This window comes from Gopherus evgoodei, chromosome 16 (assembly GCF_007399415.2).
Source record: "Gopherus evgoodei ecotype Sinaloan lineage chromosome 16, rGopEvg1_v1.p, whole genome shotgun sequence".
Taxonomy (NCBI): Eukaryota; Metazoa; Chordata; order Testudines; family Testudinidae; genus Gopherus; species Gopherus evgoodei.
This window is the reverse complement of record NC_044337.1, coordinates 21,416,495-21,435,816: the sequence shown is the minus strand read 5'-3', so window position 1 is coordinate 21,435,816 and position 19,322 is coordinate 21,416,495.

The window sequence follows — 19,322 nt, the reverse complement described above, 5'->3', positions numbered from 1 at the left end:
TTTCACACTGGAAAACTGAGGCACAGCGAGGCAATCAGTAACATGGGTACTGTAACTCCTATCTCACAAGGACACTGGGAAGTTTCAACAGTTATGTTGGTAAAGTGCTTCAAGCTCTTTGGATGAATGATGCCAGGGAAAATGCAAAGTATTTTTATTTTGGTACAAGGACTACGTGGACCCTGGTGTCTGTTTGGGAGTTACAAATGGTTCATTGGCCGCGACGACCTCCTCTGAAAAACAACGTTAACATAAAAAAATCAATGTGTGTGTACCAAGCTGCTTGGCAGAGAGCTACTTTCATGCTGCCCAAACTTCACTGGCATTTCAGCCAATGGATCCTGCAGCGATTGGACCTGGGGCAATTCTGCAATCCCAGAGTTTCAGGGTCCCTTTTACTTGGATCCCAGAAATCAAACTCCCTCTGAGACATCAAGCAAATCCTGCCTCCTCTTGTTTTAATGCTTCTGCCTACATCTAAGGCAAGGATCTCTCTACATGTCTATAGTTGATTTAGTGCCCTTGGGAATAGGTAAGGCTGTAGCTGTGACACTCTGAAACTGGATAAATACTGTGGGCTCCCTAAGTTTGAATGCTTCTGCGGGGTGCAATCCTCAGTGGCACCTGCTGTATAATCATATAACCAGTTCTTCCGAGCTATTGAGTCCTAGTGCTGGGTGCTGTAGGCGGACAAATGAATGGCTGGCTGAAGGGAGAAAAACACACGGCTCTGTATGCACTAGGTTGGTGTGACTGTACTGTAATTGTACCCTGCAGAGAAGCATTTCATTGCTGTTCTCATGTCTTATGCCATATTAGCAAAAACTCCCCTCACATTCCCACTTATTTTGCTGATAAGCTTCACAAAGCATATGGCCTCTATTAACTAATGATCTCTGCCTTGGTCTAAATAATGTTACTGCAAATCCTATATTCTCGCTCCAACTTCCCACAATCCCTACGCTCCTCACAGCTTCCTTCCTTACTGTTCTTTTCTACTTCTCCCACTCACTGATGTAGACCACGCAACCTCCCTCTCTCCACCTTCCCCCAGCCCACATCCTCTGGAAAGTATCCCTGCACCTATGGGAACATGCCACTCTGCCTCTTAACTCTCCTCTACCTGCTGTGTGTTGTCAGGACCCAATCCTGGCCTGCAGACCCATGACAGAAGAGGGGTATTAATTCAACTGACACATCTGTTGGCTCTCTCCATGCTGCCCTGACAAATCCTGAGGCTGGTTGGGGAAGGGGTTGGAGAGGCTTGGGGATCCATGGAGTTCCCATCTCTCCTTAACCAGTGTCTGCAGACAGACAGCACCCCCCCCGTCCCAGCCCCCCCAGTCCCTACATCAATCACCAGCACATTCTGTCCAGCCCCACAACAGTCACAGTTTGAAATCCTCTCTTCTTCAGACCATCATGACAAACACTGTCCCGGAGCTCACACAGTCCCTAAGCAGCACTTGAGCAGACCCGTAGCTCAGTGAGAGGAACGACTCCCACTCCGAGATCCTCCATGGTGCAGCAGTGCTGATGCACAGTGCACGTGATTGCTTTTCGGAGACACATTAGATATTTTGTTCTCTTCGTGAAGGGACATGCCCAGACCCTGCTCTCACTGCAGTGAGGCAGGAATAAACCAGACCCAAGCCTACAGACTGAGATTTAAGACCGAAAGGGCTGACAGGTGCCAAGGCAATGAAGGCAGAACTGGAGCCTTTAGTTAATGATGAGTTTCCTTGCTGTATTACAGAACTGAGACTGAACCAAACCCCTGGATTCACCTCCTTTCCCCCCCGAATTTGGGTAAGGGAAGATCAGGACTTCACAGCTTGGATTCATCTCTCCTCTATAACTACCTGAAGCAGGGGTAATGCCCACTCCTTACACTGTAATTGAGAAAACAACACAATGGAGCAGAGCCAAATGCTCGCCTTACACCTAGCCCAGGTTCCAGGAATGCAGCTGCCACATGCTACCCCCTCTCCCCTAAACTGCATGAGCAGCAAAGTACTGTACCAGAGACAACGGTGAGCCCCCCAAAATCCAACCTCACAGCAGCCACCGAACTCCTGCTTTGAACCGAACAGATACAAGATATTCTGACAAGGATGCGAATTCAAAAAAATCTCCTGATACTTTAACTGCATGGAGGAAATTTCCCAATAAAGCTTTTTATTATCTAGGGCCCCACTCTACAGCAAAGCATGATTTATGCAGTTTTGGCTGTGAAGTTTCCATGGGGCTTTCCCAGCCCTGCTGCCTAGGATCAGAATCCAAAAGTTATTCAGCCTTGCAATGCCCTGTCTCTTCTCTCCCATGGAGCTCAGCGCCTGGGAGCTGGCAGCAGAACCTGGAGTCGCACTCTCAATTGCCCGTGTAGTCACAGTGGGTCTGGTCAGCCAGGAAAATGTCACATACAATGCAGCTTTACTTGGCAGAGTGTTTTGCATTCACATCACCCCAACAGGTTTTGCAGAACTAAACAATAACTTTTAGGAGAGAGGCAGCAACAACTTACACGGTCAAGTGAAGGGAGATGATTTTAGCTGATCCTTCCATTTGCTTTCATACATCATGAGGCAGAGGGATACAGGAAGGCTACCAAATGGCAGCAGATGGAGAGAAGACTCTTGCACTCACCGTGACAAAGTTGCATGGGATTGAACCAACCGTGACAAAGTTGCATAGGAATATACAGAGAGGAAGCTAGTTCTAGGTTAGTTCATGGAGCATAGAAAGGAAGAGCAAAGACAAGGAGGATGATTTTGAACTGGATCCTTGAATGAATGGGAAGCCTGTGAACTTGTCTGACAATAGAGTGATATGGATTCCTGAGGTAGCTGAGTTGGCACCATGGTAATAGACACCATGACTTCAGGAGATCAATTTCTGGAGTAGTTTTGGCCCTGACACCTACTGACCAAACCTCTCTAGGAGAAAGGCCCCTTGGCTGTTGATTAAGGGCCTGACCGCTCTATGCTTTCACAGCAGCTTGAATGCCAAAGGCAGCCCATGTACTTGTAGCTAGAGGTTAGTAGACATCAAAGAGCATGGCAGCCAATCTGGGCACTGCTGCACAGCCTGAATCAATGAAAACTGTGAGCACAGGATTGGCCAAGACCAAGAAACTGTTCCCATCCCTTTGTTTAAAGTAGAAAAACAGGCTCAGCCCTGCTCCAGTTGAAACCAATGAGAGCAGGATTAACCCTGGTGTGTGAAAAATGGTCACATATGTTATGTTTTACTGGAGCGCTCTCCCCTGTAAAATCTAATCTCTCCCTCTGCCTTGAGTCCACAGGGACAGTTAGAGCATAGCAGGCTAGTGCAGGGTGCATTCACACACCAGCTTGCTGCAGTCTAGTTGTTTGTATGGACATACCCTAAAAGTTAGGCGCTTAGCTGATCCTCTCCAAGCAGCACTGTGAGGAAATTTATGTTATTAATAGTATTTCCCACTTCTGGCAAGGCCTGAAGTATCTTGAATAGAATCTCGGTCACCATATGTCATTGTTTTCACTGCGATCCAGAGAATGGCAATGCAGAGAGGGGACAGTGAAAAGTAATGGTTATCTAGACACCAGCAAAGTTCTATTTGAGAACTGAGTTCATTTTCATTTTACTCCTCCCTAGCGGTGGTCCTAGCAAGGGTTAATCCTCTATCTGCCAAGAGGAATGATGTCAATATTTTGGCCAATGCAGCAGACAGTTTGGAGCAGTTGTCAGGTGCTCTTAATTTAAAGCATGGCTAAAGACCTAGGGCAGTTAGGAAAACTAGCTCATGCCATGATTTTGAAGATAAGGTGCCAGTTGGAAGGCTGGGACTTTGATCACGAGGGAGATTAATTACTCAGGCAGTGGATGGAGAAACTGCAAAAATGAAGAAGAGAAGTGATTTTCACACAGTCAACTAGCTTACACAGTCAGAGTTTTTTCTGGACTGAATGCTAGGAAAGGAGCCACACACATGGTACCAGGGCTGGCTCCAGGCCCCAACAAGCCAAGCATTTGCTTGGGGCGGCATGCTGCGGGGGGTGCTCTGCAGGAGGTCCACCGGAGCCGTGGGACCAGCGGACCCTCCGCAACCATGTCTGTGGGAGATCCACCGGAGCCGCGGGACAGGCGAGCAGCAGAGGGCCCTCCGCGGCATGCTGCCATGCTTGGGGTGGCAAAATGGCTAGAGCCGGCCCTGCATGGTACTAATGAGTTTGAGAACAGAGGCCTAGTTAGCATATTCTCCAGAATACCTAGGAGATTCCATACAACATTCAGCCTGGAGTTTGGTTAGCTGACTGTGCAGGGAAGTAGTTTTTAAACCATTGGAAAGAAATAGAAATTAAATGTATTCCGGCTAGGTCTAATCAGAGTATCTGTTCCCTTCCCTAGAAGGCCAGTTTGAGACAGAGTGACTGAATGAAGGAAATGAGATATAATCACCTAATGTCTGCATGGAGTTTTTCACCCTTTTTTGTACTGGAGTCCAGTCGCATTTGAGCATAAGGCAGTTTCCCGTAACTGATTTATAAGAAGGAATGTGTAGTCACTTACTGGTTAACTCACATTTCTCGCCATAACAGAGGCAGACACCTTCATTAACTGACAAGTCACTGCTCTCCCTAGTCATCATTTCACACCAAGGCCCTGGCACTAGGAATCAAGAGAGATGGGTTTCCACTGACTCGCCAGTCACGTCACCTCCGTGGCTCAGTTTCCTAATCAGTCACGTGAGGATAACAGCGCTTGTTCCTCTTGGTATGGTGCTTTGAGCTCTACGGCTGAGAAGCACTGTGTATTGTAAGTGTAATGTAGCATATTACTAATAGGGGACCAAACCGACCCCAGTAGAATTCCTTTGCACTCAGTGGATTTACAGCTGGGATTAATTTGGTCCAGTGCTCAATATATTATGTAGAGTCCCTAACGATCACTTTTAGCAGGTAGATCTGTGACACAAAATATGGTAAGTTTTATGCGAATATCCTTTTCTTTATTGCCTGCCTCTTATAAGAGCTACAGGAAAAGGTTACCAGGGAACATGTGTATGTACAAACATGTAGAGGCACCAGGGCTCTGGTGACAGCCTCTCCTCCTCCAGACATGAACAGACACCTCAAGGTAGGTGTTGGTAGTTTTATATTTCACCTGATAACTAATCATTCTGCTATTATGAGGTACACACGTTTAATTAATAATCCAAGGACCCCACAATGTGTTACAAGCATGAATTAAGCCTTGCAAAACTCCTGCATGCTGGGTAAATATCCCCATTTCAGTTAGGAAACTGAGGCACAAAAGTGAAGTGAGTTGTCCAAGGTCACACACACGACCTTAATTTCAGAGCCAGGAATCTTGACTCCCAGTCCCTGTGCTTTAATCACTAGACACTTCTAAGTGCAGTGTACACTGGGTACAGCATAAGTGTATAATGAGAGAGGGTCTTTTACTATGGTCTCCAGATGATAGATTAAAAGCTGCATTATTTAAATATTGTTTCTTGTTTCTGGAATCTCTCAACCTATATTTATAACAGAAGAGTAACTGGGGCTGTGGTTCTGTTGTTTCAGCTCAATTATGTGACTAGAACAGGTATTCCTATGCCACAAGATGCACTATTATGGAGACAGCACTCCAACTAGAATGGCATTAACAAAGTGAAGTGTATTGCACCAGCCAGGTAAGGATTCCAACACACTTGCCAGCAATAATGAATTCAGCCCCATTACCCAGGCGTGAGTCTTCCCTATGGTAACAGTAATGTCAGCCAGATGCTTCTGCTGAAGCAGGTAACTAAGTGCCCTTCCTTGAGACCAGCTACAGTAAGAATCCCACATGGAGAACTGGGCTGCAATTGCACGTGAGGTGTTAGCATATGCACGGACACCGAGTGCTGCCAGTCTGTTCTCAGTGTGCCACTCCATGCCTAGTCAGAGCATGTGTGGGGAAAGGGGCACGAATGGAGAGCTCGCCATTATTGAAAACACGGAGAAAATATCAGGCTGCGTGACCAGGAGAAAGGAGTGAGGAAAAGCCTCTGGTTTGGTTCTTCCCTTCTGTAGTGAGAGCGCAGTACAGTTCTTTGCCTGGTGTTTGATTCAATCATTACCCAGTGTAAAAGATCAGCATGATGCTACTGCTGCCCGCCACCGCACAGTCTTGCTTAGAAATGTAAATTCATACGTAGGAGGGAGTGATGAATGCATATGAGCTGAAAACCCAGTGAAGCACAGAACTACTTAACAAAACACTTTGCCAAGGTTACTGGGGGTGTCATCATAGCTTTCTCTTTTGTAAGGGCTGCATAACAATCCACAGAGAAAGCAGCCTATATGGTTCCCCGAACTGAGTGGGCAAAAGCATTGACATCACCTGGCAACTTCTCAAAGCCATAGGTGACAGCAAGGGCCTCCTCCCAGTAAGACGCTGCTGATCTTACTGGGTGAGAGGCACAAGAGTGATCCCCTCCCACCCCAAATCTCACACCACAGCCCCACTTTGGCTGGACTCCTTCCTGATCACTGACTGTTGTAAGTGTTTGGATCATGACTCAGGGACAAATTGGGAGACACAGTGCCTGTGGTTGCTTTAGCTGGGGGAAGAGTCCTGCTGCCTCAACGGGAACTGATGGCAGCTTAGACACATGTTTGGGATCAGGTACACCTAGGAATTTTGGAAAGCCCTAGTCTTAGAGGCAAGGGCTTGCTGAGTCTCTCCATACAGCAAAACGTCTGAGCCTGGCAGTGCTCACTCTTAGAGTTAGGTGCATGAATGTGACCATATGTGTCTAAGGAACAGTTACTCATCAAGGGCTCTCCAGGGTCCTCCATTGTGGCTGATGGGCTGTTCAATGCAGTGCCTGAGCCCTCCATGAAATCTGTGCAGCTGGGTCCCCTGATTGGAATGTGCATTGCATAGTCAAAGGAGCAGCTGTCCTGCATGGATCCTTCAGCTAGAGAGATGGAAAGTATGACACTGTTAAATCAACAGCTGTGAGGCACAAAAACGAGGATGAAGGTAACATGACTTAGATTTCTCTGAGCTGGGTGATGACACTTTGGTAGAACCTCTTCTGGGGTGGAGGTGACATTACTCCACCTAGAACACAGACAAGCCCATCTCCTCCTGGAAAGATGGCATCAGAGGGGCATTTGTTTGATTGGGTCAGTGAAATGCAGGAAGCCCTGCAGTGGAGAGACAGCACGGCTGCATCTGTGTGAAAGAAGTCAGAGTCTAGCATGTCTTGCTCATTATATGTTCTATGAGGTTTCTTCTGCTAGTCAGTGCAAGATGTAGTTTATAAATATTCCCTCTGGAGCAGAGAGGTTTTGTATCTATCACCCCCAGAACACGGCACCTACCTCTCCGTACCGTCTTCAGCTTCTGAGTCTGGAGAGAAAGAAGGCCCTGAAATGATTCAGCCTCAGATGTGCACTTCAGGTAGACCAAGAGACAGAGCTAACAAGGAGAGATCATGTACCAGCCTCTGTCAGGGACTCAAATTTCCTCATCAGAAGCTTTGGGCAAGCTTCCTCTGCCAAAGTACTAATTCTCCCGGTAGCCCCATCCCTCAGAGATAAAGGCTCATGGAAAGTGTGAGTGAGAAATGCCATTACAGCTTTGGGAGGACTGGACATTAGATATATGCTGTGCAGGATACCACAAAACAGTTGGATGTAGCTGAGGAGAAACAAGCTCCATCTCTAAGATGGGAAAATGAATAATGCTGTGGGGGCAGAGTTATAGCCAAGACAGCTGGAGGGAAATGTTATCTCTTGATAGTGTACACATCAATCCTGACGTAAATATCTTTGAACGCCTCTGGCGGAGCCCTTGTGGCAATTTAAGGGAGGAAAATAAACCAAAACGGACTCCTGAGCAAAGATAACAAAAGGTTTGCAACATGCAGAGAGTTGTGCACAATTTAGTAAGCTGTCTCTTGAGATTTCACCTTAGTTGATTTTAGAGATTCCTAACTATTTTTCTGCATTTATCTCCTTGGAACAGGAAGCCATTGAGAAAAATCTGCAGCAGCTTTCACCACACTCAGGATCCATCAGCAACAAATTCATGTTTGCTTGAGGGATAGACAGCCCTAATGGATGAGCTGCTGTTTGACAATAGGATGACTAGATAAACACAGAAGCCATTGAGGTAATGGGATAATATTAATGAAAGCATGAACAATAAATAGCAAGGGAAGATTCACAGTCCACAGAGGCACCCATCCATACATTTAGATACTTACCAGAACCACAAGAGACTCCCAGAACTGGGTTGGAGATCATGCTCCGTGATGAAGAGAAGCTGGTTACTTCCTGCCTGCATTGGGCTGGAATAGCTATGAGAATAGCTGTGTCTGGCATTTGGTGCTTCCATACAACAGTGGAAACAGAAAGTTAACTGAAGTTTCTTTGAAGTCAGGCAGAGGTTCAATCTGAGTTTTGGGTGAAGGTTCAGGCTAGAATAACTGTCCAGCCAAGCCAATTCATACATCTGGAACAACTATGGGAGAAATAGCCCTGTGGGAGGGTATGTTATATAAATCCCTTCCCATTTCATCTTCTCTTCCCTCCTATGTTGTTTGTTTTCTGTTATGGGGTTAGTGCTAATTATTGTTTTTGTTTCTCCAGTTGGCAGCAAGGTGCCCAGGTCTCTGGGCAGACCATTCATTCATGTAGATTTGAGCTACTATCCTTCATAAGAGGTTTTCTGATTTGTTTGTGACTGATCACGTACATCATCCAAAATGGGCCTTAGATACAAGCAATGCAAGTATCTTACTCAGGGCCTTGCATTTCGGGTAGTGGCTGAGTTGGCAACTCAGATGTGGGACTGGAAGAGAAAACTTGCATCCAGATTTCTTCCCTCTCTGGAATCTTGGACCCCTGCAAGGTAGGGCACACAGCTAGAGAATTTGCTAATTAAAGGAAATATAGCTTTACATATTCAAATTCTATAGATACATATACAAACACACATTGTTTATGGAGGAAAAATCCAACACAATATTTATGCACATGCCACCTCACCTAGAATTAGATGTGTTCTGAAACCTCATAGGCTGCTGCGTTGCTTGCACTGAGCTGTTCTCTGCTCCAGTTGCCATTTCCTGCAGATCCCTCTCTCTTTGTTTAGGAATTCAGACAGTTGTCCTTCCAGATCAACGATGTTCTTCACTTCAGTAGCCTTTTTGGGCTACGTTATTCCATATTCGCTTTATGTGACATCCCCAGACCAAGAAGCAAAGATCTCAAAATGGCTTTTCTGTTTGTTGCTTCATCATTGCTTGGGCACTAAAGGAGAGAGAGATGAAATCCTCTCATGTTTCCAGTTCATTTCATACAAAATAGTTCTACACAGCCTTTTTTTCGGATGTACCTCTGTCGTTCTCTCCCTTTGTTGTCTGTTGCATTTGATTTCACAGTCACTTTTCCTATGCTCTTTCTAGTTAAGGAATAGTAAAATAATCAGACTATTGGACCCAGTTCTACAGGCCACTAGGAGCGCTGACTCAGTAAGGACTGCAGGATTTGGCCAGCCATCTGACATGGATAACACCTTTTCAGATTCCAAAGCACTTTTCAGACGCTTGTTTCCGTGCACAAAAGTGCATTACCACCTAGCACAGGAAATGAAGACCACCTCTATACTCAATTGAAGAAGAGAGGAAATTTAGGAAGGCAAAAAAATAACTAGCCACATTGGAGTGTATCTAACACTTGAATCCTAGCAAGAAACGTCCTGGGAACTTTAATTACCAGAAGTGGTCAGGATTTTGGTTTTATGGTTCATCCAAAAGATGACCCCTGGAGCAGCATAGCACCCCAGAAAAATGGGGGCACTTGCCATTTCCAAGCAAGTTTCACTTTTATGCTCTTCAGTCCCATACCCACCCAGCCCAGTACTCAAAACCTGTCCACACTCCACCCAAATGAACTAGTCTGTCTCCATTGTCAGCAATTACCTCTCCAGGTAGCTTTCCCCTTCAGCGCCTGTGGGCTCACCAGTCCTCCACTCACTGTACCTCTCAGAATTCATTCAGTTCTCTCTCATTGACTGCTCCTTGTGCCTGCAACAGCTCTCCATGGCCTCTTTGTCTACCTGTCACCAACAGCACATCTCAGAGAGTGTCTCAGGTTCCTCTCTCTATTAGAGCAGGATTTCAAGGATTTTGCACCTAATCAAGAACCCCGCCCCCCCGGTTCTGATTTTAAAAACCTCACCACAAGAGTGGTTGCAAAAGAGACACAGGAAGAGCTCATCAAGAGCAAGTTAAGATCTGTCACTTTCTTGGATGGCACAAAAAGCAGAATAATGAGAATATTCCCTGGGGGAGTTTTGCCCCTTTCCCACCCAGATTACTGATTTTTTACTCTCCCTGCGCCCCCTATGGGACGTTTCCCTTTGCAAGGATGAAGGGTTTATTTTGATTGAGACTATCAGTTCTTTTCATCCGAGAATGCTCTCTTAGGGTACGTCTACACTATGGGATTATTCTGATTTTACATAAACCGGTTTTATAAAACAGATTGTATAAAGTTGAGTGCACACGGCCACACTAAGCACATTAATTCGGCGGTGTGCGTCCATGGTCCGAGGCTAGCGTCGATTTCTGGAGCATTGCACTGTGGGTAGCTATTCCGTAGCTTCCCATAGTTCCCGCAGTGTCCCCCACCCCTTAGAATTCTGGGTTGAGAGACCAGTGGCTGATGGGGCAAAAATCATTGTCACGGGTGGTTCTGGGTAAATGTCATGAGTCATTCCTTCCTCTGGGAAAGCAACGGCAGACAATCATTTCACGCCCTTTTTCCCTGGATTGCCCTGGCAGACGCCATAGCACGGCAACCATGGAGCCCGTTCAGCTTTTTTTTTTTACAGTCACTGTATGTGTACTGGATGCCATGGACAGAGGCGATATTCCAGCGCTACACAGCAGCATTCATTTGCTTTTGCATGATAGCAGAGACGGTTATCAGTCGTTCTGTACCGTCTGCTGCCGGTGTAAACTGGCAATGAGATGACAGTTATCTGTCCTTCTGTATTGTCTGCTGCTATCTTGGGTGCCCCTGGCTGAGATCGGCCAGGGGCGCAAAGGCAAAACTGGGAATGACTCCCCGAGTCAATCCCTCCTTTATGGTTTCTAAAAATAGAGTCAGTCCTGCCTAGAATATGGGGCAAGTGTACTAGAGAACCAGTGTATCAGAGAACACAGATGCTCCGTGTCAGATCCCGCAGAAATGATGAGCTAGAGGCCATTCACGGGGCGTGCCCCTGAAACAACCCCACCCGTTGCTTCCCTCCCCCCTCAACCTTCCTGGACTACCGTGGCAGTGTCCTCCCCATTTGTGTCATGAAGTTATAAAGAATGCAAGAATAAGAAACAGTGACTTGTTAGTGAGATAAAATGAGGGAGAGGCAGCCTTCCGGTGCTATGACAGTCCAGGCAGGACATTAAGTGGTGCGGGGGAGAGAAGCCCAGTATGCCACTGCTATGACAGTCCAGGCAGGACAGAATCTTTTCTTTACACAAGAAAGGGAGGGGGCTGATGGAGCTCAGCCCCCAGTTGCTATGATGAGGATGGTTACCAACCGTTCTGTACCATCTACTGGGAATGACCGAGAATCATTCCTATTTTCACCCAGGCGCCCCCAGCCAGCCTCACCAGAAGCCAGCCAGGAGCACTCACAGGTTGATAACAAGGACGGCTACCAGTCCTGCTGCACCGTCTGCCACCAGGCAGGGGAGAGGTGTGGATACTGCTCTTCACTGCTGCAGCATCGCGTCTACCAGCAGCATTCAGTAGACATAGAGAGACATTGAAAGAAGTCAAGAAACAATTTATTTCCCTTTTCTTTCACGTGGTGGGGAGGAGTAAATTGACGAGCTATTCCCTGAACCACGCCGGACAATGTGTTTGACCCTACAGGCATTGGGAGCTCAGCCAAGAATGCAAATACTTTTTGGAGACTGTTGGGGACTGTGGGATAGCTGGAGTCCTCAGTACCCCCTCCCTCCCTCCCTCCATGAGCGTCTGTTTGAGTCTCTGGCTTCCCGTTACGCTTGTCACGCAGCACTGTGTAGCCTGCAGATTTTTTTTTTTAATGCTTTGGCATTTCGTCTTCTGTAATGGAGCTTTGATAGAACAGATTTGTTTCCCCATACAGCGATCAGATCCAGCATCTCCCGTACGGTCCATGCTGGAGCTCTTTTGGGATTTGGGACTGCATTGCCACCCGTGCTGATCAGAGCTCCACGCTGGGCAAAAAGGAAATGAAAATCAAAATTTTGCGGGGCTTTTCCTGTTTACCTGGCCACTGCATCCGAGTTCAGATTGCCGTCCAGAGCGGTCACAATGGTGCACTGTGGGATACTGCCCAGAGGCCAATACCGTCGATTTGTGGCCACACTAACCCTAATCTGATATGGTAATACCGATTTTAGCGCTACTCCTCTCGTCGGGGAGGAGTACAGAAACCGATTTAAAGAGCCCTTTATATCGATATAAAGGGCCTCATAGTGTGGACGGGTACAGCGTTAAATCGTTTTAATGCTGCTAAAATCGGTTTAAATGTGTAGTGTAGACCAGGCCTTACAGGAGATGCCCCTGTCGGGTTGTGCACGCCCTCTTCTTTGACCTTGCCTTTCAGCTGTTTTGCAATTACTTTTCTACAATACCCTCACAGCCATTTTGCAAAGGTTCATGCAATTGCTTAATCATCATGACTATTAAACCCAGTAGGGGGAAAGGTGGGTGGGTGGGAAATCACAGAGAAAATCTTAAATGCAATTATGTGGGGGTTTTAACCCCTACAACCTACCCCACAGTGGTGCAGCATTCCTTTACCAGCTGCTACTGTGTAAGAGCCAGGCAATGAACATGTCACAGAGGGGCTGTTGGCTATTTGTATGCTGTGTGCTGACTGTCCTCCAGACCTAACGAAGGGGAAAAGGTGCAGGGACTCACCCTGAAGCCTGGATATTTCTCCAGACTCCAACACTACCATACTGTGTGCTCTCTTATGGCTTTTAACTCATATGGCTTTTAACTCAAATGTGAAATTGCAGAACTATTAACTGTAGTCTGTAAAAGCAGCAAAGAATCCTGTGGCACCTTATAGACTAACAGACGTTTTGGAGCATGAGCTTTCGTGGGTGAATACCCACTTCGTCAGATACATGTAGTGGAAATTTCCAGGGGCAGGTATATATATATGCAGGCAAGCTAGAGATAATGAGGTAGTTCAATCAGGGAGGATGAGGCCCTGTTCTAGCAGCTGAGGTGTGAAAACCAAGTGAGGAGAAACTGGTTTTGTAATTGCCAAGCCATTCACAGTCTTTGTGTAATCCTGAGCTGATGGTGTCAAATTTGCAGATGAACTGAAGCTCAGCAGTTTCTCTTTGAAGTCTGGTCCTGAAGTTTTTTTGCTGCAGGATGGCCACCTTAAGGTCTGCTATAGTGTGGCCAGGGAGGTTGAAGTGTTCTCCTACAGGTTTTTGTATATTGCCATTCCTAATATCTGATTTGTGTCCATTTATCCTTTTTCGTAGCGACTGTCCAGTTTGGCCGATGTACATAGCAGAGGGGCATTGCTGGCATATGACAGCGTATATTACATTGGTGGAGGTGCAGGTGAATGAACCGGTGATGGTGTGGCTGATCTGCTTAGGTCCTGTGATGGTGTCGCTGGTGTAGATATGTGGGCAGAGTTGGCATCGAGGTTTGTTGCATGGATTGTTTCCTGAGCTAGAGTTACTATGGTGCACTGTGCAGTTGCTGGTGAGAATATGTTTCAGGTTGGCAGGTTGCCTGTGGGCGAGGACTGGCCTGCCACCCAAGGCCTGTGAAAGTGTGGGATCATTGTCCAGGATGGGTTGTAGATCCCTGATGATGTGTTGGAGAGGTTTTAGCCACACCATCACCGGTGTGATCCAGGCAATAACAGGCTGGTAAGCCTGACTTCAGTACTGGGCAAACTGATTGAAACTATAGTAAAGAACAAAATTGTCAGACACATAGATGAACATAATTTGCTGGGGAAGAGTCAACATGGTTTTTGTAAAGTGAAATCATGCCTTACCAATCTACTAGAATTCTTTGATGGTAGTCAACATGCATGTGGACAAGGGGGATCCAGTGGATATAGTATACTTAGATTTTCAGAAGGCCTTTGACAAGGTCCCTCACCAAAGTCTCTTAAGCAAAGTAAGCTGTCGTGGGATAAGAGGGAAGGTCCTCTCATGGATTAGTAACTGGTTAAAAGATAGGTCAGAATGGAGAGAGGTAAATAGTGGTGTCCCCCAATGGTCTGTACTTGGCCCAGTCCTATTCAATACATTAATAAATGATCTGGAAAAAGGGAAAAACAGTGGGGTGGCAAAATTTACAGTTGTTATCAATTTGCTCAAAATAATTAAGTCCAGGCAGACTGCAAAGAGCTATAAAAGGATCTCTCAAAACTGGGTGACTGGGTAACAAAATGGCAGATGAAATTCAATGTTGATAAATGCAAAGTAATGCACATTGGAAAATATAATCCCAACTATACATATAAAATGATGGAGTCTAAATTAACTGTTACCATTCAAGAAAGATCTTGGAGTCACTGTGAATAGTTCTCTGAAAACATCCACTCACTATGCAGCAGCAGTTAAAAAAGCGAAGAGAATGTTAGGAATCATTAAGAAAGGGATTAATAAAACTAAAAATATCATATTGCCTCTCTATAAATCCATGGTACGCCCACATCTTGAATACTTTATACAGATGTGGTCGCCCCATCTCAAAAAAGATATATTGGAATTGGAAAAAGTTGAGAAAAGGGCAACAAAAATGTTTAGGGATATGGAACAGCTGTCGTAGGAGGAGAGATTAATAAGACTGGGACTTTTCAGCTTGGAAAAGAGAAAACTAAGGGAGGATATGGTAGAGGTCTATCATAAGTAAATCATGACTGGTGGGAAGGAAGTAAATAAGGAAGTGTAATTTACTCCTTCTCATAACACAAGATCTAGGGTCACCAAATGAAATTAATAGGCAGCAGGTTTAAAACAAACAAAAGGAAGTATTTCTTCATACAACGCACAGTCAACCTGTGGAACTCCTTGCCAGAGGATGTTGTGAAGGCCAATACTGTAACAGCAGTAAAGAATCCTGTGGCACCTTATAGACTAACAGACGTTTTGGAGCATGAGCTTTCGTGGGTGCATGCATCTGACGAAGTGAGTATTCACTCACGAAAGCTCATGCTCCTGCTCCAAAACGTCTGTTAGTCTATAAGGTGCCACAGGATTCTTTGCTGCTTTTACAGATCCAGACTAACATGGCTGCCCCTCTAATACTGTAACAGGGTTCAAAAAATAACTAGATATGTTCATGGAGAATAGGTCCATCAATGTCTATTAGCCAGGACGTCCCTAGCCTCTGTTTGCCAGAAGCTGGGAAAGGGTGACAGGGGATGGATCACTTGGTGATTACCTGTTCTGTTCATTTTCTCTGGGGCACCTGGTATTGGCCATGGTCGGACGACAGGATACTGGGCTAGATGGACCTTTGATCTGACCCAGTGTGGCCATTCTTATGTTTTTAACCACAGTTCTGCTTTGAGAGTGGGACAGAATCAAGCTGCCTAGTTGAAGCCCTGGGAGGCATTTCACCTCCAGAAAGCACATTGTAGCCTCACACGCCTGAGCATGCTGCGGTAGCCTCCTCCATGTCTAGAGTCAGCTCAGCATAACCTGTTGGGACATGCATCTGCACTCTGTTTCTCTTTCAATTAATCAGTTTGCATGCACCTAGGCATTTTCAGTAACATTCTCCCTCATGGGGGCTGTTTTTTAAAACCATTTTGGTTCCATTATACAATCACTTTCTTTGGCCTTCCAGGCACATGTCATTCTATGCAAGTTCTTTTTAACAGGTAGCTTGTGTGATTTTCAGCATGGGCCTTAGCAGAACAAGGCTGCAGGTTCCCTTTCTTTTCCTGATACCAGCTGGCTCTTCCCTGAACCAAACAATCCCTTAGCCCCCATAGCAGGGCTTCTCACGTCAAAAGGATTTGGCTCTTGTATCAGGGCTCCAGCTGAAAGCTTCCTGGCTCTCCTAAACCATTTTCCCTGGGCCACCATGACCATGGATACCCTCCTAGAACACCCTGCAGGCCTCCTTGCAGCTCTCTCTCCCCAAGAGCCAGCTTAAATCATAGCAAGCTTCCACCGCCAGTCACCCTCCTGGGTCTGCTGCAGGAGAGCTTTCCTACTGCCTGCAGCTCTCCCTTTCTGTAGGACCAGCCCGCCCATTTTATAGGCAGCACCATCTTCAGATTGTCATCACGTGACCCTGGGTCACCTGACTCAGGCACCAGCCAGAGCTTGGGGTTCTAACCACTTACAGGTGCAGCTCACCATGACAGACACGCTGAACCTGCACATTTCCACCCTAAGTACAAACTTCTCCAGAGTGTGAGGCTAGCTGGATCTGGTTTGGCCCATTTCAGAGTGAGGGCCAGCTGACTACTCTGGATCTGGTTGTTGGGTGTTTGATCTGTGGGGATTGCATTTGGCCTATAAGAGGGAGTGAAATTCATCCATGTGCTGCAGAAGGCCAGCAAAGGCCTCTGCCCCTGTTGAATCACAGTAAGGTTTAGGCTGCGCTGGCCTTTTACGCAGTTCAGTAGTACCCTAGGAAAATAGGCATCTTAGTGAACATGTAAGTAAATGGCTACTGAAACTTCTCCAGTTTCTCCTTTCTTTCACTCAACACTGAAATACGGGGCCAGAACCTGGTTCTGTTGAAACTAATGGGAATTTTGCTACTGAGGTCAATGGGTCCAGAATTTGGACTTACAGGTTCCAAGTTCTGTTTCCTTATCTATTTTCAAAGCTTCTGAGCCCATAAATAATAGCTGTGGGATCTTCACTGTATTGCTTCCAATTGTCACCAAAATCTGCTTCCTGATGCCAGCAAATGCTCTCCCTCCCCATTGCAAGACTGATGCAAAAAATAATTAATACCTCCAGTTGTTCTTGAGCCTTCATTTCCAGCCTCCCCCGTATCTTTCTTCAACAGCGATGACAAATCTCGTTCACTCGCTGCCCAGGAGCTGCACTTATGGACCCTTTCTAATGTACCTTAGCTGGAAATTCTTGCTCTGCTTGATGCTCATTTTTCATTTTTAAGCCGCCTTCACTTTTATTTAATAATGCTCTCATTTGCATGTTCTTTATTTCTATCCCATATGGTCCCTGGTGAACCACAGTGGCTTCTGCTTTTGTTGTTTCAACAATTTCATTTTGTTTCAATGATTATAGAGTGCATCCTCCCCATCTGGGGTTTTATATGCAACACCTCCTCATTTTCCAAAAACTGATTTTCTTTTTGAGTTGATTCTTGTCAGCTTCTCCCCATTCATTCTTCCACATCCTCTTTGTTAGACCCCCACTGTACCAAAGGCTTCTAGTGAACAGCTAGCTAAGTTTCATGCAGAGACCAGCATGCCTGGTGCATATATATGTTACAGTGTCTGCTCTGCAGGCCACAATTCTCTGCATGTGTGTGCTCACACATACATAGGGTGCCTGTATGGTGGTGCCATATATACTCACCCCATGACACGTATGAAACACTTTTTACCATAAGTCACAGGGGGCTCTGAACCAGGGACCTCCTGTACTAAAGCATAGACTTCTACCACTTGAGCTAAAGGAGTACCTCCATTAACTAGGAGCAGTAGGCTGTTATTTATCCTCAGTAGTCTTACCACTAGAAAGGCATACACTACACACCTTACAAGCAAATTACATTTTTGCAACTAGACCTCTTTAATTGACTATTCTAGGCCACATCCATGCAAACATGCTCCTGTGAATACTGCAGATCTGATATAATTGTGGCATATCGAACTGGAATGATCAAGTCCAGCTCATTGCTCCATGTTAGCTCCAACTACCTAATCCTGTTGGCTGTTTCAAGGCAAGAGTCGTGCATTATCTGCCCAGTGCAATACTGCCACTCTCCAACACACACACACTTCCCCTCATACTAATTCCTTGCCTACCTTTGCCAGCATACCGTGAAGTCTCCATTAAATGTGCTCTACATTCTTCTTTCCCTCTTTCTTTTTGGCAGACAGATCTTATCTGCTTTAAAAATGCCCTGATTCCCCTTCTTATCCGGCTTTCTAATCTCAGCTCAATCATTTCAAAGGTACATTAAACTAGCTCTTCCTTGTTCTTCACTTGCAGCTGCTTCTGGGTCAGTAATTAATTGGCATGGGCTAGAACATCCTCTAGCATCTCCCTCGCTTGCTGCCAGCTCTGCGACCCTCACTTTGCTGACCCCTCTTCTTGCTAATTCACTAAGTACAGGGGGTATCCTGAGTTTCCCTACTCCTCTCTCAGCCCCGTTACATAATGTCCACCCTTGGAACACAGCACATGGGCTCAAAGCTTCGCAGCCTCACCAGGCCTTCATGGATCAATGATCACATTTCCACTTGTGCACTGAGCTTTCATTCCCTCATGATGTTTTAGCAACATTTTGTTTCCAGTCTGCAGCATTCATCATTAGCTTCTCTCTCTTTTCTCACTTTTGTATCCCCTTCCCATTCCATCTGCTAATTTCAAAGCAAATTGCATAGTATTCAGCATTATCAGCCAATCTCCTTCTCTGTTCAAATGAAACCAATTTATCACACACTGAGCTAACTCTTTTTACCCCCATGTGCACTATTATTTATCCACAAAGTCTATGTCTTCTGCCTCATGCCTCCTAGAGAGCCAGTCATCCTTAAACTCTAACAGATGCTTAGAACTCCAGAGAACTCCATGGGAATAGAGAAGGGAAAGGAACTGAGATCTGAGTTTGGACCTTGCTTCTCACTCCTTGGGTAGCCACCAGGCATTAAGCAGTGTGGCATCCAGAGAAAAGGGAGCTCCTCCATCACTTACTAGTGACCCCTCTGGCTATTGAAGGAGCAGAATTCACAATGGCTCCAATCATGGTTTCCACAACTAGCCATAGAGATTATTCCTCAATTGAACAGATCTCCCTGATGAGAAACAGATCTCAAATTAGCCCCAGTATTTCCTTTGCTCAGGGTCAGCACAGCTGTTCTTAGCTGTAAACCTTTGAAACACTCAAACTAGTTCCTCTCCCTCCTTGTTGTTTACACGATATTACATGGCGCATGATGTTATTACCCAAAGTAACACTGATTACAACCTTGCTCTCCAGGTCTTTAAAATAGGAGATTAATTATTCGAAGTCCCTTTTGATGTCCATTGGAGAGGCTAATGGTAATAAAAAAAATGTTAAACAGCCCTT